We start from the raw sequence: 24,999 nt of genomic DNA on the forward strand, positions 1-24,999 counted from the left end.
TAAATAATCTACCCTTACAATTATACAAGAAACCTATAATAAATGATGAGTAAAAAAAAAAAAAGTCAATTTTACAAAATAATTTAAACATTTTTATTTATTTGAAATCAATCTCTAGCTGCATTTTGGATCATTTTCTCATCTTTTAAGCCAAAATTATATAAAAGACAGAAGTATGAACTTCAAGTTTATACATGAGATATGTTTCTTAACTATAAAAATTCAAAATCTTTAGAAATTTAAGAAAAAAAAATAAAAACCCATCATGAGAAAAATTAAGTAATATTGATGAACATTTAAAACAAATTAATAATCATTAACTCAAAAGGAGTTTAAATTAGTATCTATTTGTGGAAACTATTTTGCTATTGAATATACATGATACTCCCTATCACAAAGACTTACTGAAATTAGAGCATATGTGATCATGATAACATGTAAGTATGCAATGGTACTCATCCAAACACTTGAAGCACAAGGGCATGGCTCAATACAATATACATCTTGGAAGATATAAATAGTAATCTGTAGGAAAAATGGTCCCTTGAGCGAGTAACATGTCATAATATATGCAGTTTCAAAAAGAGCATAAAACACTATGTATAAATTTTACATAGGTGCCTTATGCAAGTGGTATTTCACATGTGTGCATTTTTAGAAACAAAATATGTAGAACTTATGAGAAAATAAAAGTCACAAAAAGCACATAAAATACTGAATTATACATCCCATGTAAATAATAAAACTCATCATTACAAAGGTGATAATTTTCCCCAAAATTAACCGACAATATGAAGCCAGATATAAAGTTAGGCGGTCAGTGTAGTTAGGTAAATCAGGTCTAATACTGAGTGAAATCTAAAATGGAGGCCATGCTGGGAATGACTCAGGGAAAACACTACAACTCATGGAATGTTAATGAAGTCCGAAAAGGCCCTAGGCCAAAGTCCACCTCAAAGAAGTGTTAACCAACAGCCCCAACAGATTTGGAAATAGCCCATCCCAGAGAAGTGATAATCCCATCCCAAAAGGTGATAATTAGGCCCACCTGTGTCCCACCCCTCGGGCCTTCCAACCTACATTCCATCACCAAAACTATAAAAAGGGGAGACAACCGCACTTCCACGGATTCCACCTCTCGGGTCCCCTTCTTCCTCTGGGAGAAGTCTTTTCTCTTGTCCTTTAATAAACTTCTAATTTCTACTCTGACCTTGCCTTGGCGTGCTTCTTTGGTGTTATTCTTCAACATCGGGGAAGCAAGAACTCGTCACCGGTCAACAGCGGTAACATATATATCTCACCAAAACTTCTAGGTACAAATATGAATATATCACAGTGAAGTCTACTTTTATGTGTATTCTATAAAGCAATAATTCAAAAAACTATATATAAATATATGATAGAATAAAATAGGAGAATAGGGAAAGGGGACCTACTGGATACTGAAGGAGAGCAAATTATATTTCATGTTTTATGGTTATGTCAAAATAAACCTTACTATTAAATACAAGAATAATGCAATAATAAAAAAATCATCAAACTTTACTTTAAATGAAGTAAGAAACCAAAGCATAAATTTTTAAAATTCATCTACAAAGTTATATGTAACTTTAGCCAAAAACCTTTTCAATTATAAGAGCAAAACAGGAACTTATCATGGCCTACTATTCATATATATTGTGAAATTATAATATTGCAATAATAAAAAATCACAATATAAATAAGATCCCCATATGAATACATATGTTTGTAAAAACAGTATGCTTTATTGCAATAGCAAATTCTAGATAAATCAAACCATAACAAAAATAATCTCAGCAACTTAGCTAGGGCCTTTCTCAAAATAAATGTAAACCTGTTAGGGCTGTTTACTGATGAAGAGTCCTTGCTTCCCCAATCCTGAAGTATAACCCCAGAGAAGTGCACCAAGGCACATTTAGAGTGGAAAGTAGAAGCTTTATTAAAGAACAGTAGAAAAGACTTCTCCCCAGAAGAAAAAGGGGACCAAAGAGGTAAAATCCATGAAAGGGATTTTTTTTAAACTAAGGTCTTTTTAGCTTTTTTTATAGCTAAGGTTTTCTTCAGCTATCCCACATTCCTGTCACATTCCTGTCCTTTGTTCTGTTATCTTGCAGTGTTGGAATGTAGGTGGGAAGACCCAAAGTGTGGAGGACAGGTGGGCTTAAGGAGTAATCTGGGCTGGAAGGGCTTTTGGATTAGCATCTCCATGATAGCTGTGAGCTGCTTCATTAAAATTTCCTAGGGATGGGCTTAGGGCCTTGGGGACATTTTCAATTCCTGTTATCCTGGACTCCATTCTCAATATGGTGTTCATTCTTGATTTTATTGGATATTAGACCCAATTTGCCTAACTACACTAACTACCTATCTATAAATCTGGCTTCACTACCAAGGATATGGCTAAGTAGTACAGTATCCCTGAGTTCACCAAACTTTAACAAAATTATAATAATGAACAAATTAAAAATAAAAGAATGTCAAAATGAAAATTAGCTAGCTCAAAAGGAAATTAGGTACCTCAAAATGACAGTTCTTCTCCTGCAGGAAAATGGACCTTGGAGATTTGATTTTGATAATTATTCCACCTGTCAATCTCCAGCATCTGGTAAGACACTGGGCTGCAGGAACACACCTGCCACATAGTATTTTATGCAGATTCTGAGGATTCCCTTTGAGCATAAGGAAGACAGCAAAGAGTCTCTGCCACTGACATGTTCCCCATCTGGTTGGTGAGTAGGGCTGAAGAAATAGTGGCCCAGTGGAGGAGTTAAGCCTGCAGACTCCAGAGAATTCCCAGAGTCCCAATCTGCTAGCTCCTGTTTTCAACACAGCCAGTCTTGTGGTTCCAATAGTCTTTCTCCACCAGCCTCCCTTGCTAGGCCAATGCACACTCACCATTTCCTGGTTCTCAGAAGTAGGACTACTTGGGATCCTCAGTTTCTGCAAAGCAGAACAACATGTGACTCTGAAGTGTGAGACTAAAGATGGAAAAAATGGAGGACTCAGGAGATAAGAAGTGAAAAGCCCACCCTCCCTGATGACACACGATTGGATAATTCCTACAAAATGCTCTTGATTGGAAAGGGCTTCAGATCATGAACACTGAATCTGAGAGAAGTGAACAATTTTTTGAGAGACTGCCGATGTCTTGGGGGGGCACCAGAATCAGGAGGCACCACACAGCTCTGTAGGTTCAAACAGCAATTCTTTATTCCGGATCTCACACCAGCCTCCACACACGTTCAGGGGCAGTCTCGCTCTCCGCACACTTCACCTACTCCACGAGGCTTTTTCCAAAATCCCATTTGAATCTCACGAGAACTCAACGGGAACAAGCAACAGGAACACCCTAATCCCAGCAGCAATAATCTTCAACCTCAACTTCCCTAAAACCCATATTCTTAAACCGGGAAACGCCTTAAACCGGGAACACCCTAAGCCCAAGGACCGGGATACTTCCTCAAACCTGCAGGATACTTCCTCAAACCTGGATCCACCCTCGATCACCTTGAGCAGGGTCATCTTTCTCAAACACACAAGCAAGGTCGCAGCAAATTTCCAAGGCAAGTCCATTTAACATGGGGTACACTGGCAAGGATTACGATGCGTCAATACCTACTTGGTAATGGCCCTCAGCATCTCCCCCCTTCTGATTAATTAAACAACAAGCAATGTGGCTTAGGACCGTGCCTGGTAGGTTGTCCAATTCAACATGTGGTTCTTACCCGTCATGGGAGAGCTGACCTTTGGGCGTCAACTTCCTGTCTTAGGTTGAATCCACTGCAACCAGATCAACCCGTCACTGACTACCGGTCCAGCATTCAGCCATGCTTGTGGATAGGCCTAAGCACCAGTGGGGGGGTGAGGTTCTTGCCTCACCTCTGTTGGCCCCCAAATTTTAGACCATCACTAGTAGAAGGGAGGAAGACACAGAAATGCCAAGACACCAAGCCAATTGACGGCTCCTTTGGAAAAATTGCGTCACTGGTGACACCATCAGCAAAGATGCCAGTGTTACCACAATTAACATGGGGTGCGCTGGCAAGGAAATTGCATCACTGGTGACACCATCAGCAAAAATATGCCAGCAGTACCACAATTCGCTGCACCAGACGATAGTTCACAATGCATGCAACTGATATATAGTCCAGGCAAGTTCTGCAGGCAGTTCAAAGTGGAAGAGTCTATCAATATGTCCATTTCCTCCCAAAGTAAATCAAGTCCTTGATTGAGCATTACTTGTTGAGTTATATTCATTGATGCATCAGTTTATACAGTTTACTGTGATCATAGAAGCTGTAGTTTGGTTTTCTTAGTCTTCACAGGCACTGGGATGGAGATGGGAATTCTGGCAATGATGTTAAAGAGACATTATCCTGAACAGAATTATTAAATATAATGAAAAGGAAAAGTGAAAGTAAACAAACAGATCTGTTAATCACTTTTAAAAACAATAGCAAGCAAACAGATCTGTTAACCACCTTTGAAAACAATCATTAACAGCTGTTTACCTAATTTAGATTAAACCACTTAAATCACGTGAATAAAAAAAAAAAAATTCGGATCCATTTTTTCATGAGCGCTCCTCAAATAAAAATATGGACATACACACATACTGACATGCAACACAAAACAGTACACACATAACATACAACACATAAGACAATAATAAGTAAAGGCCTTGTAGCTATACCTAAGTGAAATCTCCATTGCAATGTTTAAAAACTCCACAGTCAAAAAATAAAACACAGTCAAAAAACAAAACTGATCAGAAAAACATTAACCTAGGTTTGTATGAGCTCAAAAAATAAAATAGAACTTTATGATGTGGGAAAAATGCAATTATAAAATAGATATTGAAAAAAGGCACCGTGGTTAATCACTGTCACAGATGTAAGTATAGCCAAGCTGGAGCTCTGGATATCAGCTGTTATGGATTTCAGTCAAATTATCTTCTTTTTCTGTAGAAATTGCTTTAGTTAGTGTCTCTGGAATCCAAATCAGCTGCTGTTCTCCCTGTAGAAACACAAAAACAGACCCCCGACTCCAGACAAACACTGGGTCAGAAGCTTTCCATTGTCCTGTTAGAATATCTTTCCAAAGTACCTTAGGCTTATGTACATTTTTTGGATACATGTCTTTCCGCAGCATTAAGTCCTGATGAATCCAAATTTAAAAAGTTTAGAGTAAAAAAGGGTTATTTTAAGTTTATCTTTGGGGGATATATACCCCTTTAAGATCCTTTTAAATTTAAGTCTTTCAAAAGCATTCTGCCTTAGTTTTAGAATTACTTTAATCCTTTTAATTTTTAGATGTGGTTTTAAACCATAGTTGTCTTAGCCTTTCGCATTTTCTATCTGAAATACCTTTACTTGACATTTTCAATCTTATTTCTATATTCTAGTTTTCTTCTAAGGTTTTTATATTTACCCTTAGTTGCTTTTTTCCTCTCCTAGTTTTCTTGTTTCCTATTTTGTGGGTTTAAAATTCTTGTCTTTCTACATCTTTATTATCTTCCTATATCTTTATCTTTCTATATCTTCTCTCTTTTTTTTTTACCTTTCTGTACTTCTGTTTTTGAAGTTTTCCACTTCAAATTTTTAATCTTCTTTATCTAAATCTTATTATCTTCCAGTTTTCATGGTTTTTTTTTCATCATGAAGGCATCTTAACCACCTTCAATTTAACCTTTTAAAATCTTTTGTAACATACTTAGACATTTTACAACTTTTTACTTTACCACAAAGATTATCTCATCTCCCTCTTTTTAGTTTAATAAGTACATTTTAATAGTTTGATGAGTAAAGCAATCTTTTTTTTTTTTTTCCGCCATGAAGGTATCTCGACCACTTTCAAATTAATCTTTTAAAGCCTTTCAATTATCATCTATACTGTACTTTTAAATGTACTTTTTTCACTACCTACAGCTTTACTCTTTAAAACGAGGCTTAGATTCTGTTTAAATCGCTTAATATTAGTTTACATGGCTGCCCTTCAACCAAAGGCTCTTTTTTACTCCATTGAGAAGCTTTGTCTCAATCTGCCATGTACAAATATCTTTTTCTTCTTTCTTCCTTTCTTAAGCTTTTAAAGTAAGTCTAGTTTCCTCAAAATCTTTTTAAATGGCATTTTACAACTTTTTACTTTACCACACAAAAATTATCTCATCTAGAAACATTTCTTTTTCCTTTAACCTTTTATATTAAAATATATTTCCACATCTTAAATATTTTTATATCTCTTTTCTAGCTATTAACCCTTTTTATAAATTCACATTCTGAAACAACCCTTATAAAATTACTCCACTTTAATAAGATGAAATACTTTCATGTTTTTTAAGGTACTATTATGCTGTAATTGAAACCCAACTGAAACTTCTTATACTATTTGTATATAAATTACACATGATAGAATCTTAACACTTAGTAACCTTGTTTCAGCAAAGACACAGACCAAAGCAATATTAAACCTTTTTCCATTTACCAATTTATGCAAACACACATAATGTTTAAATATATTACCTTATGGAACTTAATAAGTAAAGAGTACTTGATTTCATATTTAGTGGTTGATATTTTAACACTTTAGCTTGGTAATTAATCAGATGTCTGTAAAAACCAAGATCTTAAGACAAGCGTAATAAACAGAACTAGCCATCTCTTTCTTGTTGAAGAAAAATCCTTCTACAGGATACCATGATGGTCCCATTGATATACTTAATAACTCGTCTTTAAAAAGCCATGGGCCACATTTTTGTATTATATCAACATATGTCCTAGCTGTTCTTGGTCTCACTGGGGTGCCTCCTTCCTCTAACAATTTCTCTTCCTTGGAGGCGAACAACTTCAAACCTTGAGTCAACCATTTTCCCCAGTTTGCCTGAGAAAGTTCTAGGAACAGGCAACTTGAAATAAAAACAAAATAAATCACAACAAGAACACATTGTTTTTTGAAATGGTCACCCATTTTTTTGCTCTCCTTCGGGAGGGAGCAAATTCACTTACCCCCAAGCTTCAGACATCCCGAGTACGGGCCACCATTTGCCGATGTCTTGGGGGGGCACCAGAATCAGGAGGCACCACACAGCTCTGTAGGTTCAAACAGCAATTCTTTATTCCGGATCTCACACCAGCCTCCACACACGTTCAGGGGCAGTCTCGCTCTCCGCACACTTCACCTACTCCACGAGGCTTTTTCCAAAATCCCATTTGAATCTCACGAGAACTCAACGGGAACAAGCAACAGGAACACCCTAATCCCAGCAGCAATAATCTTCAACCTCAACTTCCCTAAAACCCATATTCTTAAACCGGGAAACGCCTTAAACCGGGAACACCCTAAGCCCAAGGACCGGGATACTTCCTCAAACCTGCAGGATACTTCCTCAAACCTGGATCCACCCTCGATCACCTTGAGCAGGGTCATCTTTCTCAAACACACAAGCAAGGTCGCAGCAAATTTCCAAGGCAAGTCCATTTAACATGGGGTACACTGGCAAGGATTACGATGCGTCAATACCTACTTGGTAATGGCCCTCAGCAAGAGACAGGGACTATTATCCAATCCAGGCATGAATAAAGGCTAGAATCTCAGGTCTTTGAGTGCTGTTTTTTTTTTTTTTTTTTTTTTTTTTTTTTTTTTTTTTAATCTGAGAAATGTACCCCAGAGTCTCAGGCTGCTGTTATTTTAAGGCAAGGTTGTTTCCCATAAGTGGGAACTAACCCAACCAACAGAACATTTTCATTTAAACTTACATATAAAGTAATTTGAGTTTATGGATTATATATGCTTGTATATTATTCAGGATTTAATATAAAATAATGACAATAATTATCAAATTTTATATATTTATTTTTTGATCTGTTCTTTTTTAGGTGACAGGTTGAACTTTGAACTGGGAAGAAAACCCCTAAAGAAAAAGTGCCCAATAAAAACAACACATAAGGGGCTGGGATTGTGGCTGAGCAGCAGAGTGCTCACCTCCCATGTGCAAGATCCTGGGTTCAATCCTCAGTATCACATAAAAATAAATAAATGAAATAAAGGTATTGTGTCCAGCTATAACTACAAAAACATAAAAAAAAAAAACATAAGATAAAGGTGAGAAACCAGCCTCTACCTCAGAGCAAAGACTGTCCAAAGAAGGGGATCCATAGCAACCCCCTAGCATCCACCAATCAGCATGAGACAGGGAAAATTCCTGGGATTCCAAATGACACTTCCAGTAGTTTACGGTGGTTGATAACATTTTGGGAAATCATATAGTGCAGAATATACTCCCCTCATGGCCTAAGCCAATCTGTTCAAATGAATCCCCATCTTGTACTAACCAATCATGCTTACCCAACTTGTTCCCACCAGTGAATGTAATAATCATGTTTTAGAGTTGTTTATGATTTTCCCAAGGTGTGTGATGATTTGCTAAGAGACACTATGATGTATGTGGGGTACCTGCCTTCCCCAAAGAGTTATAAAACTGCTGAAAACCCCGGGCTCAGGTCCTCTAAGCCACCAGTTGCTGTGTGTGTGGAGGACTGACCTAGATTGCAATAAAAACCTCTTTGGTTCTTACATTGATCTTGGTCTCTGGTGGTCTTTTGGGGGTCCCGCATTTGAGCATAACAATCTCTCCTGAAACCCATGGGAAAAGAATTCAGCACTCCAGTTCTCTAGGACTGTAGGTTTATTGCACAAAAAGTTACAAAAGGGGGGTGACTTGAGAACTTACATGAACAGGATTTTCACAAGCATAATACAAAGACACGTAGTAGGTTAAGGGTCTAAATGATTTAGCACTTAGGGAGCAAATTTAGATCACAACATCAGAATTTATGATGCACCACTAAAGTTTCAGAGTGAGTTGTTATTTGGTCAGGGAAAGCCAGAATTTATGAGTCATCGCTAAAGTTTCAGGAAGAGTTGTTATCTCATCAGGGAAAACCAGACACGGGTGAGTTCAAGGCACTGGTAGGGATTTCAAGCAAGTTTACAAATCACAGTAATTTATAATGAAGCAAAGATTAACCTTTTATGCCTTTATGGTGAGATGGCTCCAAATCTTTTTTTTTTTTTTTTTTAAAGAGAGAGTGAGAGAGGAGAGAGAGAGACAGAGAGTTTTTTTTTTTATATTTATTTTCTAGTTTTCGGCGGACACAACATCTTTGTTGGTATGTGCTGCTGAGGATCGAACCCGGGCAGCACGCATGCGAGGCGAGCGTGCTACCACTTGAGCCCCATCCCCAGCCCCGGCTCCAAATCTTAAAAGGATATTAGGCTGGATTTTTTACTTGCTATGGCCATAGCTTTTAAAATATATGTTGCATACTTTAACAAGTATGAGAATTAAATTATTAATATTAATTACTACTAATTTTTTAAAAGACTGAATAAAATAGGAAATTAGATATTTGTTATTAAATGCATAAAAATTTTGATTAATATATTGATAATATAAACATGGAAAATTTTGACAATGATAAAAAGATGTTTAATATAAGGGATTCAATATTATAAGTCCCTCATGTTCAGTGTGTCAGTCCTTCAATATTTTTTTTTTTTTCATTTTTTTAGGTCACTTTGAATTACACTTCTGCAAATGTTTGTTAAGTATACAAATTTAAGATTTTGTATTTTGTAAAGTAGAAAAATGGCAGATTTGAGCTCCTGTCAGGATTTTAAAACTTATAAGCCATGTAGGGCATCTTAGCACTTTTTTTTCATATTTGCACACAGTCCAATTCTAGAGAAGAATGAGATGGAGACATAGTCAACTCTTCTGAGTAAAATATAAATTGCCTTAGGATATTTCTAAAGCTTTTAACTTTTCTAACATTTTAGAATTTTTGGTGATTTAAAAAAATATTTATTTTAAGAAATGAATTGTTTAAAATTAATTATTTTTCTTTCCTGCATTATTTTTTGCTTTCATTGATTTTGTAGAAGAACTAACAGAACAGAATTCCAAAAGTTTTCCATGTAAATTTAAAGTAATGTTTCTAACAATCAAGACAGAAAGCAGAAACATCATCTAGTTTGGTGGTTCTGCATCAAACTAGATAGTTACTTATTTATTTCTGCTATTATTCACTAGGTTCCTAAAGTTGCAGAAATCACCAACCAACGCAGAGAAAAGTCTTTTTAGTTTGTTTCTCACAATCAATTTAAGCTAAAATACATTAGTATCACAGTAGTTTCATACCAAAGTGTGTTTCTAAATAATAAAAATATGTATACATAAACATATAAATAAATATAAAATAAAATATAATATTAGATAGATTTTTTTTTCCTGGATAATCATTTTGTACATATTTCCCTTTAGACACAGTTCTGGGAACAAAGTGTCACAAATAAGACATAAATCCTACATTGCTACACAGAGAAATTAAAGAACATACTAAGAGCTTGGTATAAAATTTGGCTTAGAGACATATATAACTAGAGAACATTATAGATAATTATACCTAAGTGCTAAGCAGCAAATTCATAGTCTTTAAGTATATGAAGAGACAAGTTATCATAGCAAATTTTATAACTCAGTTGCTGCTAATATAGAGAGTTAGAGATATTTATTAAGAGATGGTTTTATGCAGATTTTTGGTTTAAAAAGGGAAAGATCAGATAATATAGGTGATTTAAACATGAGCAATAATATTTTTCTGCATTCAGTACCTTTTTTGCAGATATATGAATTATAATTAATTCCAACCAGTAAAATGCAGAAATAGTGTAAAGATTATTCACTAGGAGTAAAATTACTTAAAAAGAGAACCAAAACTTCCATTCCTGTCCAAATGTTTATTCCTGACAAAAAGACTGCTTTTTTGAACCATTTCTGTAGATAAGATTTTTTGTAATAAATATTTTGGTGATTTTTTCACATATCATTTAATAAATTTATGCTTCACATTTTCTCTTTTGTCCTATTTTACTACCTATATACTGAAAGAAAAAAATCTAAATCCTAAACTCCCTTGATATTTGAGATATCTTTTAATTTTTAAGCTTATATCATTTCTATAATGAATACTGTGCTTTCAGTAAAGAATGACTATTTGTATGCACCTGGCTCATTTACAGGAGTTTTGTTTTGTTCTTTGGTTTTATTTACAGTGAAGTTTAAAAAAAGGGTTAATGTTAAACCAAAACACAAAGAAAAGACCACCAACTCAAATTTTAAATCAAATTAAATCAAGATTGTATTGTGTGCTCAAAAGCTGGCCAGGACTGTCCCTTACAAGATGCTATGCTAGAGATCATCCCCCTGATCTTCAGAAAAAGTTTTTACAGCACAAAAAGTTACAAAGGAGGTGGGTGTCTAAGGTATGTACAGGTAGCAAGATTTTGACAATTATAGTATAAAGGCAAATAGCAGGTTAAGGATCTACATGGCTAACATTTCAAGGTAGAAAATAAATTCAGCTCCAGACATTAGAATTTATGAGCTGCCACTGAGATTTAGAGAGAATTGTTATTTGGTCAGTGGGAGCCAGAATTTATGAGGCACCAGTAAGGTTTTAGAGAAGGTTGTTATCTGGTAAGGGATAGCCAGGCATAGGTGAATTCAAAACACAGGTAGAAATTGCAAGTTTAAAATATCAAAATATTGTCAGCCCAAAGAGAAATTTTAGTTTTCTTGCACAAAACAGAAATAAACTTTTTACCTCTAAAAGCTCTATGAGAAGATTTTATTTTTTTGTATTTTCTCCTATCTAATGGCTTCTGGCATTCCTTTGTTTGTAACCATACATGCTTCTCTTCTGTTTTTATGGGGCTTCCAAAACAAAAAATATAGTTAAGCCATGCTGTGCCCCTCCCCTGACTCAGGCAATGGCAAGGCCCTACTGAGGATGGCGCAAGATGTCCATCCTCTGGAGGAGCACAGTATGTTTCTGGGAATGGGCTGATTTGTTTTTGTATTCCTTTAATAAGTATAGTTGCAACTTCTCATATGACCATTAAGTATGAAGGAAAAAAAATGACTTTCCCAATTAATGCAACTACTTCTAAATAATGGATCTGTTTGCTCTAAATGCAATGATTCAGCTGTGGAGTGTAAATTGTTAATGTCTAAAAAAAACACTCCCTGTATTCCTGTCAAGGAAGTTTTTGAGAAATTCAATTAAAATCTAGAGAAGAAAAATTAATGTTAAGAAGACAGATTAGTGCTTAGTACTGGGCAACTTGTTCTTGTTCCTGTGCACAATGGTTTGTGCTCTTACTTTTGTTTGATTAAAAGTAATAACAAGTCAACAACTTGCCATAACCATGGCACCAGTTCCAGTCAGTAAGTCAAGAAAGAATAGTCAAGGTATAGGCCAATAGTTTGAGACATTTGTAACTATTATTAAAAGTTAACTAAGCAGAAACAGCTCAAAGCAAAACTCGAACTGAAAGTACAAATGCTTGCTTATGCATAAGCCAAGATACATTCTTCTATTCTAATTGTAACTACGTAATATTTTGTTTCTTTGAATAATGATTCCTGTTTTGTAACCACAAAGTACTGTGAGCCTGCCAAAATGAAAAGTATATATGATCAACTTCACAAGTAAAAATTTGGATCAACACCTTCACTTTGGTGTCTGTGTTGTTTCTCCACCCCCCTTTTCGCAGATTCCTCACCATCCTGAGACGCTATGTTGGAGCTGGTCTCCGACAAAGTCCTTCTCATAGGGAAGATGTTTCTAATATAGCAAGTAACTACTCTTTAACCCACAGGGTCTGACAACCATATTTTAGGATATGAAAGACCCTCCAATATGCTTGTTCTTCCAATCATTGTTTGCAAAGATTGACAAAGTCAATTCATTGCACAGAATGAGTGAGGTGAGTCTCTGCTCTGCAGTCCAAAACAGGAGGTAAAAGGGCCCCCAAAGTGAGTTTAAGACATGACTGACCTGACATAATCCTAAAAACAAAAGAAAACATATATTCAGAGAGAACCATACCCACATAATCTCATTTGACAGAATCAAATTCATATGAGGAACAGAGGACATAGACAAATCTAAAAGGATTTGACTATATTTTCTTTTTCTAAATTGCTATTAATGTCTCCCACAATTATAGAGTTCTGTATCTCCTCAGTTACTACTTTATCATTACCTTCAACCTACAATGCATGAGGCACAATGAATTTACCCTCATACTCATGTACTCATCACTTATTTTTTTCTATACAAATGCATATATATGAATATATTTTTCCCACATTTCCAAGATTCTACCATGAAAATTTCTGTGATATCACTTCCCTGAAATGCATTTTCATTATTTCATGTCAGTTCATCTCAGGATTCCATATCATGTCTTGCAAAAGATGAGACAACTCTAAGGCCGTTCTTATTTGACTATTTATAAACCATAATTAAAGGTCAACCTCAGTACCTCCATAGAACTTAAGTCTCATTGACCTTTCTCATTCATAGTGCTTTATTTTATAAGTAGGTAACAGAAATTTTATTTTGAAGAATAAGTGATTTAAAGCCATTCAGTGTACTTTAGAGGATCTCAAAAACCTATGATTGTGGTTCTTAAACAACCTTACCACTGAAAGATCTGGATTACACTCCAGGATGGACACTGATACTATGCTTCCATGGGAAATGGTTTCTTGGCTGTGAATGTTGTCTTTCCCTTTCCCCTATAGTCTTGGAAATGTGTAGATTGTGTGAACTTTTAGAATCACTATTTTCAACACACTTAGCATGGACCCATTTGATAATAGAAGACATCAATATTGTGAAAAAAAAAAAGACCCTTCACCAAGCCCTAAAGAAGTGATAAATTAATCTCTGGAAAAAAATGACAGTCATCCATTAGATTATTTTTAAAAATACTAAGAATAATTTTAGTTAGTAATACATTACTGTACTAGGAAAAGTGATATAAATGCAATTTTAATTTTTAAAGTTGTTTCTGATTACTACAAAGAGAGTATAAAAAGCTGGGTACATGGGCTAGAGTTGTGTCTGAGTTGTAGACTACTTTGCTAGCATGTGCAAAGCACTGAGTTTGATTCTCAGAAAAACATATAAAGCGTTTTTTTGTTGTTGTTGTTTTATTTTTTAAACACAAGATAGTGGAATGCATCACAATTTTTATTAGACATAGAGAACAATTTTTTATACCTGTTTGTATATAAACTATGTTCATATCGATTCCTGTCTGCATATATGTACTTTATCTTTTTTAAAGAGAGAGAGAGAAAAATATTTTTTAATATTTTTCTTTTTTAGTGTTCGGCGGACACAACATCTTTGTTTGTATGTGGTGTGAGAATCGAACCCCGGCCTCATGCATGCCAGGCGCGTGCACTACCACATAAGCCACATCCCCATCCCAATATATGCACTTTAGATAATAATGTCTATCACATTCCACAATCCTTGCTAATCTTTACACAACACTCCTACACTGGCTACTTCACATAAACTTGCCTCAGGGATTTAATGCATTAATCAAATAGATTTTATTCAGCCTATGCAGTGCTGTTGGAATGGCTATTATAAAAATCTAAAATTGTCATGTATGGTGGCATATGCCTGAAATTCTATAATCTATGGAAAATGACACAGGAAAATTGTTAGTACAAAGACAGCCTCAGTAACATAACAAGGGTACAATCAACTTAATGAGAGCCTGTCTCAAAATATAACATGAAAAAGAATGTGGATGTATCTCAGTGGTATGCACCTCTGGGTTCAATACTCAGCACCAAACCATACAAACCAAGCAAATATCTAATAATTAATAGGGATTCCAGGGTACACAAATATGTAAAAATGTTGGTGACAATATAAATTTAATAAATATATTTTTATAAAAGTGTTAAGGTTCTTTAAAAGCCCAAAATAAAAATGCCACATAATCCACTAGTAATAATTTGGGGTAGCAGTGCAAAATCGTACATACCTGTACTCCCAGTGGCTTAGGAGAATAAGAGGTAGAAAACTAGGCATTCATTCTCAAGTTAAAGTCCAACCTCAAGAACTTGGCAAGGTCCTAAGAAAATCAGTAAAACCCTCTCTCAAAAATAAATAAATAAATAAAAGTGTTGGAGACTGGGTATGTAGCACACTGGTAAATTGCCCTGGGGTTAATCTCCAGTATTTAAATAAATAAAAAATATAAATAATAATTCTCGGTAAAAAAAAAAGCCATACAATCTAGTAATAATAACTCTGGGTGTATATGTAAAAAATTAGGAATCCTTTTGCTAAATATATTGCCACACATCTATTTTTATTGTACCTTTATTCACAGTATCTAATAAAAGAAAACAAATAAAATATCTTTTAGATACAAAGTATATCAGAAAATGTCTTCCCGCTGCAAAACATCCAATTAGTCCATCCCTTCAAAAGCTACACACTTAAAATTAAAACTGGTCCCTGGAAGGCAAGACTCAGAGAGTGGGGTTTTATAAATACTCCAAAAAAATTGGAATCTCTGGGAACCTTGTTTCAGATATTCTAAAACTCAGAACTATGTCCTATGGGAGGTCAGAATGAGAACACAAGACATAATAAATTCTTTAATGGAGAATCTTAACTCAGACACTGACATAACCAAAAGCAGTGTTGGAGATAAAAAATAGATTCTGTTTCACTGATTTCTGGGTTATGTATTCAAATCAAATATATATTAGAAAAAAAGTTAAGCCTACTGGTTAAAATCTACATAAAACAGGTATTATAAATGTATCAGGGGCTGGGTGTGTTGGTGCAAGCCTGTAATCCCAGTTGCTGAAGAGGCTGAGGAAGAATTATCAAAAGTTCAAAGCCAGCCTTAGCAGAAGCGAGGTGCTAACAAACTCAGTGAGATCCTGTCTCTAAATTAAAAAAAAAAAAATCCTGGGGATTTGTCTTAGTAGTCAAGTGTTCCTGAGTTCAATCTCCAATATCCCCCATAAAAATGTACCAGGGGGATGGGGCTGGGGCTTAGTGGAGCTCACTTGTCTGGCACATGTGAGCCACTGGAATCAATTCTCAGCTCCATATATAAGTATATAAAATAGAAGGTCTATCAACAACTTTATATATATAGTACCAAGATATTGACATGGACTTTGATCTAATTTGTGTGTACTTTAGCCCTTAAGATTGATGTTGGTTGGGGCTGGGGATGTAGCTCAAACAGTGGCATGCTCTCGTGGCATGCGTGCGGCCCGGATTCAGTCCTCAGCACCACATACAAACAAAGATATTGCGTCTGCCGAAAAATGAAAAAATAAATATTAAAAAAAATTGTCTCTCTCTCCCTCTCTCTCTCTCTTACACACACTCTCTCTTAAAAAAAAATTGAAGTTTGCCAGGCATGGTGATGCATTCCTGTAATATCAGCTGTTTACAAGACTGAGACATAAGGATCAAGAATTCAAAACCAGTCTCATCAATGGTGAGGCACTAAGCAACTCAGTGAAACCCTGTCTCTAAGTAAAATACAAAATAGGGGTAGAAATGTGGCTCAGTGGTCGAGTGCCCCTGACTTCAATCCCCAGTCTCCCCCCAAAAAAAATATGGCTGAGTGAATAGATCAGCTTGTAGAGTGCTTGCCTTCTAAGCATGAGGCCCTGGGGTCAATCCCCAGTACAGAGAGAGAGAGAGAAAGAGAGAGAGAGAGATTGAAATTGCATGTAATTTAAATCTAAGTTAGTCCCATTTTTATTTTTTCCTGCCACACCAGAAGAAAAGAGTTTCCTGAAATGTTTGGAATGTTTCTGTGGGTTATTTATTTATTTTATTTACTTATTTTTATGTGGTGCTGAGATCGAACCCAGGACCTTGCACATGCTAGGTGGGTGCTTTAACACTGAGCCACAACCCCAGATTGTCTGACCATAAATAAATAAACAAACAAACAAATCAATAAATACATAAACCCTCAATTGATGATCCATTACAGTTTTTAAAAATCCTTAATTGGGACACATAAACCTCATTTAGGAGAGATTCATTCTTTTTAATGTCACCTAATTTTATTCTGCTTTCTTCTCATGAGAAAATCTCAGAATGATAAATTAAAATCTTTAAAAATTGCTCTCCAGTTCTTGAAGAAAAACATTATAAATGATGCATACCTTTGAAATAAAACATGGGAAAATAATGATCAATAATGCTGAAAGTGGAGTTTTGAGATGAACCAAAATTTCTCAGTTTGCCAATTGAATCTGGGTGCTTGTCTCATAAATTTTGAAGAAAAAAATCTATTTAAGCAAGAAGAAATAGAACGCCCACCATGTGGTATGATAACAGAAAAAAAAAACTCATTATTGTGTACCATCTTAGAAGTTTACAGATAGTTTTGGGCAGAAAATGGAGCATAATGCATTTAGAATAGGCTTTGGAAAAGGCATCCTGACTACCATATGGCCTCACTTTCATTCTTTCTGTGAACCATCCTTTTTTCTTCAAATTCAATCAGAAATCACCCCTGGGACAAAGGACTTTGTTGAAGGCTTCAAGGCCTTTTACATTTGAAATAAACCTTAATGGTGCTCATTAACATCTTTCAGTTAGCCACCAGGTGTGTTTGAGTGAGGCCCATTATCCACATTACATGGTCATTATACTACCTATTCTATTTTATACTTATTCCCTGTGATAATTGAACCCTAGATTTGCATATGTGAACAGAGAGCTAGAAAACTAGGGGTTTCTTCTGAGACCTACAGAGAGTTAAACTGAAGTTCTGGATTTCAGATTTTTGTTTTGGATTTGAGATACTACTTTTGCTATATTTAAAAATCTCAGGACTCATGAAGAGAATGAGTTAAAAGCCAGCATCATCAAATTTGTGAGGCCCTAAGAAATTCAAAGGGACCCTGTCTCTAAATAAAAATATTAAAAAGGGGATGGGAATGTGAATCAGTGGATGAACACCTCTGGGTTGAATTTCTGGTACTAAAACAAAACAAAACAAAACAAAAAAACAACACACATACACACAATAATAATAATAATAATAAACAAATAAACAAACAAACAAACCCTCATGAGTAACAAGCCCTAAAATTAACAGCTTCTCTCATGCATGAATACAATAAATGGATTGGGAGTTCTCTCCTGGTAATTATCTCAGTCTTCACTATGCAATCTGGAGACATGCTGGACTCATGGCACATGGAAGCCAACAAAGGACTTTAGAAAGAAGTTGAAAGCACCATACAATTATGGAACAAAATGCCCAGGTTTTCAACTGCTGGTCTGAGCCTCACTAGACTAGTCAGAGGGAGGTGAAGGCTAAGATACCACAGAGAGACTCTCTGGCCACAAGACTCTGGAGAGAACCAGGAGGAGTCCCTAGCCATGACTGCCAGTTTCCACCATTGCCACTCCTGTCAGCTTTAAGCCACCTTCCTAAGCAGTCTCAATATAACAAGGCACACTTACCATTTCCTGGCTCTCAAGGTTCTCAGTGTTCTCCCTGTGGTTTGTTTTCAGATTCTGCACAGCACAGACACCTGGGCTCCGGATCCAGGACAGAAGCCTACAAAAAGATTGAAACAATGGCGGGTTCCAGACACCAAGAGAAAAGAAGATTGTGGAAGACCTCCCCCTCATCACTGGCTGCCTGAGGATTGGACAGTTCTCAACTAAGTGACTGATTGGTCAAGGCTTCAGGCACTGCCTCCAACCTGAGCCAAGTGGGCACAGAATCAAAGTCTAAATGACAGGCTGCTCCATTGTCATTGTTAACCGACTACAGATCAGGACTGAGAATATAGCTTAGTCAGTAGAGTGCTTGTTTTGCTGATATAAGGCCATGGATTCAATCCCCTGCACTGCACGCATACACTCTCCCCCCCCCAAAAAAAAAAAAGATTAAGTAAAGGACTTTGTGGACTAGGTGTTAGACCAGGACGCAAGAAAAGACCACTGACTCCAATTAAAATCAAATTAAAGCAAGCTTATTATTTCGACCAGCCGGGCTGCCTTTCCCTCCCAAAACGGCGGGAACAAGACAGCCCTGAGGCTTCTTTGTGGCCCAGTTTTATAGCCCAAAAAGTTACACAAAGGGGGGGTTACAGATAACAACATTCTGAAGAGCATAACACAAGTTTACATTTTTGTTGGCCCCGGCATCAGAATTAATGGAGATCTTAGAGACTCAGAGAGGGTCGTTATCTGGCCAGGGAGGGCCAGAATTTATGAGGCGTCACTAAGGTTTAGGAAAGGGTTGTTATCTGGTCAGGGAAAACCGGACCTGGGTGAGTTCAGGGCACGGGCAAGCATTCCAATCAGCTTTACAACATCAACTAATGGCCAGGCCATACAGACATCCTGATATTTTTACAGAAAACAGAAATGAATCCTTCATAACTTGTGACAAGCTGGCTTCTAATCTAATGAGATAACTAGGCTAGGTATATCACTAGGGTTATGGATCAGTGGTAGAGAACTTCCGTAGCATGCATGAGGTCCTGGGTTGAATACGTTGAATACGAAGCACCTATTAAAAAGCCACCCAAGAGGGGGATGTGGCTCAAGCAGTAGCACACTCGCTGGCATGCGGGCGGCCCAGGTTTGATCCTCAGCACCACATACAAACAAAGAAGTTGTGTCCGCCAAAAACTAAAAATAAATATTTAAAAAAGCCAACAAACAAACTACTAATGATACTGTGTCCATCTACAACAAAAAGTATTCAAGAAAAAAAAAAAAGACTGTGTATTGGACTTGTGCACCCTCACTACAGAACTCAAACACTTTTTATAAATAATATATACATATATGTCTTCAGACAATGTATAAATTTCTCCTGTGATGTCTTTTCAAGTAACTTATATTATAGGTATGCTTCACAACCTGAAATCCTCTTCATCTCACTTATTATTATTATTATTATTATTAGCCTGTTAATTGCATTAAATGCATCTGTATGGGGTTCTTTTAAGGCAAAGTTTTCTTCCAATAATAGCACCTAGCCCAGAGAGAAATGTATTGACACTTATAACTGTTTATAAGGGTAAAGCAATTTGTGAATAAATATGTATATATATTTTTATGAAAATGATATCACAATTACTTTTATATACTTTTTTAAATTTTTCTATTCTTTGTCTCATAAAAAAAAAACAGTTTGAACTTTAAACTCTTTAACAATGTTCTTATATCCCTTCCCCCCAAAAAGTGACTCACAAGTATAATTCAAATTATTGAGACTCATAAATTTTTGATCTTTTATTTTAACTAGTGAAGTCTAAAGATTTTCTTTTTTATTTTCACCTTTAAATGAAGCACACTTTATAGCTTTTTTTGTTGTTTAACTGACCTTTAATATTCTGCAATTTTTACCCCCATTCTGATCACTTTGGACTATTGATGTTTTCATGGAGGGGATCTCAAAGTGGTCATGCACAAGGTAGGAAATGGATATAGTAAGATAAGATTTGTGATTGCTGAGTATGTAGATTTTGCTATACAAAATAAGTATTGGTGGATGATATGGGGGTAGGGAGAAAAAGAGCAATGAAAAAAATAAGAAAAACTTGAACAGTAGAGGGGTTCAGATGCTACAAGTCTACAATGATAGCATGAATATAGAGGGTAGTGTTCTTGGAAGCAGCAATACAATTTGAGGAAAAGAAAAAGATAATTTTTTGCATAGTTCCCAAGTGATAGAGTCAGGTGAATGGGTTCTGTGTTCAACTCTTCCCACCTAGGAGTGGAATTTATTGTTCATAGTGTATGTTTCAGTAAGTAGTAAAACACCATTTCTATGTACCTTTACACTTTTTCATGGCTCCAAGCTGTCTTTGACAATTCCAGTCACATTACATCTTTGCACTTGTTAGCTATTCATTAATTAATTCATTCATTGCATTATTTATTTGTTTTTTATTAATTCACTTTTTCTTTAGTTGTCATTGTTTTTACATTACTGGTGATTACATAATTGCATAAATATTCTGAATGTTGACTTTTGGTTAAATATTGTTTTATGTGTTTATTCATACATTTATTTTTCATTGAAATGTTTTTCCTTTGCCAAGCCTGATTTATATTAGGCCTCAATCTTCATTTATGAAGACTAGATAAAATCACATTATTCCAAAAAACTCAAGGATTTATTATCTTTGCAGAATCCTAATCACCCTCTAAAGTTGACCCAGACTGGGTCAACTAAAAGCTGTGTCAAAACTCCTTTTTTCTTATATGCACTTTGATAAAGGATTTCTCTCTCACTTTTATATTTTGGAGAGTAGACTAACTTCCCAAGCAGTAGTTAATAACCTAGATGAGTTTTCCAACTAGCTCACTATTACTTTTAAATTATTTACATCCTTGACACTAACAGTGTCACTGATTACTTTTTTTAATTTTTGCAAGATCTCTCTCTCTCTCTCTCTCTCTCTCTCATATGACAAATTGAAATTAGATATGCTTTTTTACTAAGAAACACTCTCAGCCTTTAATAAAATATTCTAAGAAAAATGGTTTTGCTGATTTTCTTAGAGCCTCTCTAAGTTGCTGAGGCTGGCTGACTTTAATCTAATGAGATATATATATATATATATATATATATATATATATATATATATATATATATATATATATATAGAGAGAGAGAGAGAGAGAGAGAGAGAGAGAAGTGTTCATTTGTTCATTTGTTTATTTGACTCTTACTCATTGGGACTGTGCCAGATTTACCTTCTTCTTTCACTTCTACCTTATTTCTGCCTCCAAAGAAACTACCCTTTTCTCTCATACTATCATTGATCCACCATTAGACTTTTTAAATCTGAACTCTTGAGCTGGTCATTCTTTCCCCTCTTTTCTTCACAGCACTTTTTTCTCTACCCGTACCTATTCCACCAATACTTATTCATGAATACTCACTACTACATACTCAGTATCCACCAATGTCACATCCTGATCCATCTCTGTTCTGCTTTTTCCATGGATCATTTTGAGATCCCCTCCACCCAGATATTAATAGTCCAGAGTAAGGTCAGGTAAGGGTGTTATATATGCAGGTTTTTAAATTTCATTTACATAACAATAAGCCTATTAAAATTGGGATGTATTTTGTCTTAGGTTAAAAAAGAAAATTTACAGACTGCACTGTTATACTCAATTGTTTAAAATTCATTAATCTCAATAATTTGGAAAAAGTAATTCTATAAAAAGGATAATAAATAAAAGAACATAATACATAAAATTAACAATTGATGGAGTAGAAATTGCTGTTATTTCATCATGAAAACTGTATATATATATATATATATATATATATATATATATATATATATATATGAAATACTCCTCACCAAGCAGCTTAGACCTGTAGAAATTATTGTATGTGTGTACAATGACAGCATACAAGTATGTGATAGCATAAGACTAGAGCTATACTTGTCAATACAGTAGAAATCTGTGGCCTAGGAGGAAAGACGAGGTGATTTAGAAAAATAAAAATAATAAAGTTTGAGAAAAAAAAAATGGTTTCTGGAGCCCAGAAAGATTTTTGGTTTAATTAGAGAACAAAATACCACATAAGTATTATACTGAGGTTACATCTGTTAAATACATCATATGTATAATGGATTTCAAGGAAAATATGTGGAACTTATCACAGACTAAATAAAAATTTTCAAAAGCACATAAAATAGCATGTGTGTAAATAAAACTTATCATTATAAAGACAACTATTTTAACTCAATTTAATATATAATATTTTCCTATCAAAATTTTAGCATGTTTTCTTTAAATACAAGAAGAGAGCTGGACCTGTTGGTGCATAATTGTAATCCCAGTACCTTGGGAGGTGTATTTTGAGCTCAAAGCCAGCATCAGAAAAAGTGAGGCCCTAAGTAATTCAGTGAGACACTGTGCCTAATGTCATACAAAATATGTTTGGGGATGTGGCTCAATTCCCCTGAGTTTAATTCCAAGTACCAAATAAAAGAAAAGAAAAGAAGGGACCAAAAAATTATCTTAGAAATAAAATATATGTAAAATACCTCAAAACCTTTAATAAAACAAATATAGTTATTGTTATGAGACACATTTAATGTATATTATGAAACTATATTGCAATAATACAGACCAATATATCATAATATAAATCAAATCTGAAATCATATGTAGATCAATAGTATTGTTAACAGCAATAGAAAGGCATATGTAAAACCAACCATATGAAAAATAACATTAGAAGTGAATGAATGAATCTATCCAACCTAAAGTTAGAATTGGGACATAGAGGCAAAGTTCACTGTTAGAGTGTGTGTGCAGAATGTGCAAGATAGTCAGTTCCAACCTTAGCAACACTGTAAAAAGCAAATATTAATAGGGAATGATGTTGAAAATAAAGCAGAATATTAAATGAGACAGTCTCCCTCCATCTATAGATACATTTAAAGAGAAAACTACTGTGAGTGTCTCTTTGGCAAAATCATGAATGAGTAGAGAGATTTAGATACACTGGATATTAGTCCGGTCTTAAGAAATGTACCATACTTGGGACAAAATTCCCAATTACCATCATCACCTCTAGTGAACAGAAATGTGAGAGAGAGTCTGAGGATGTAGCTCAGTTTTTAGAGTGCTTGCCTTGTATGCACAAGGTCCTGGGTTCAATCTCTAGCACCACACAAAAAAAGAAGGAAATATGAAAGAAATGATACAAAAAAATGGTGATATTTAGGAGCCATAAAATTTTTCACAAGTGCTTCATCAGCTGTGACCAAGACACAAAAATACCCAAATATCAAAGCTGTCAATTTATCTAAAAAAAATCTGCCAGTGTATTTTCCCAATTGCTGTTGCTGACAGATGAAGTTCACTCTAGCTTGTATTATAGGTGAAATAGGGAGGAATCTAGTAAACTACTCTTAGCTTGAGTGAGATTTTAGCACTTCCTGAATCCTGCCCCAGCCCTGATACACTAGTAATAAGGCCAAAACTACCAATTCCTCCTAGAAAAATTTTTTGGTTTTTTTTTTGTGGGTGTGTGTATGTGTGTATTGAATGTTTCACATTTAACATATTTTGTTTATGTTACTATGTCCCTGATACACTATTAGTAATGCAAGAACTACCAATTGCTCCCAGAAAGTTTTTTTGTGTGTGTATGTGTGGATGTGTGTGTCGATACGTGTACTGAATATCTCAATTTTAACATATTTTATTTACCTTACTATGTCCTGAGGTTCCAAACTCTAGAACAAAAGGTGATTGAGCTTATGTAAATCTCTGTAGATTTCAAACAAACGAATTTACATTTTTTTCCAGCACTTTTATGAACAATGATACCAAACAGCTGTTCAGAAAGGAGCTTAAAAAACAATGATCCCTGTTTATTCCAACAAATCTGTACAGAATAGTCCTACATTGGCTACTTCATATAAACTTTCCACAGGGATAAAATGCACCAGTCAAAGAGATTTTCTGTAGCCTGGGCAGTGTTGTTGAAAGGGTTATTATAATAATCTGAAAGAGCTAGGTGTGGTGGCCAATATACTAGAGGCTGGAGAGGCAAGTCAGGAGGATTGTTGCCGCAGCCTGGCTGGGCGCAAGATCATGAGCCACTCACAGCTTTGTAGATTCAAACAGCAATTCTTTATTCCCGAACTCACACCGGCCTCTACAAACATGTTCTGGGGAAATTCAGGTTCTGCCGCAAAATTCACATACTCCACCAGGTTTGAATCCCAAATACTTTTTGAATTCCACAGAACTCAACGGGAACTCAGGCAGCAGGATATGCCCTATTCCCAGCAGGAATCAACTTAAACCTGGAACCGCCCTAAAACCAGATTGTTCTAAACCAGGAACGCCCTAAACCCAAGGAGCGGGATACTCCCTAAAACCTGAAGGATACACCCTAAACCTGGATCTGCCCCCATCCAGTAGGATCCTCCCTAAACCCAGATCCACCCTGGTCCTTGAGCAGGGTCACCTTTCTCAAACATACATGCAATGTCACAGCGAATGTCCAAGGCAAGTCCATTTCCAGGAGTCCTTCCTC

Source organism: Urocitellus parryii, unplaced genomic scaffold, assembly GCF_045843805.1.
Source record: "Urocitellus parryii isolate mUroPar1 unplaced genomic scaffold, mUroPar1.hap1 Scaffold_60, whole genome shotgun sequence".
In the NCBI taxonomy this organism is placed as follows: Eukaryota; Metazoa; Chordata; class Mammalia; order Rodentia; family Sciuridae; genus Urocitellus; species Urocitellus parryii.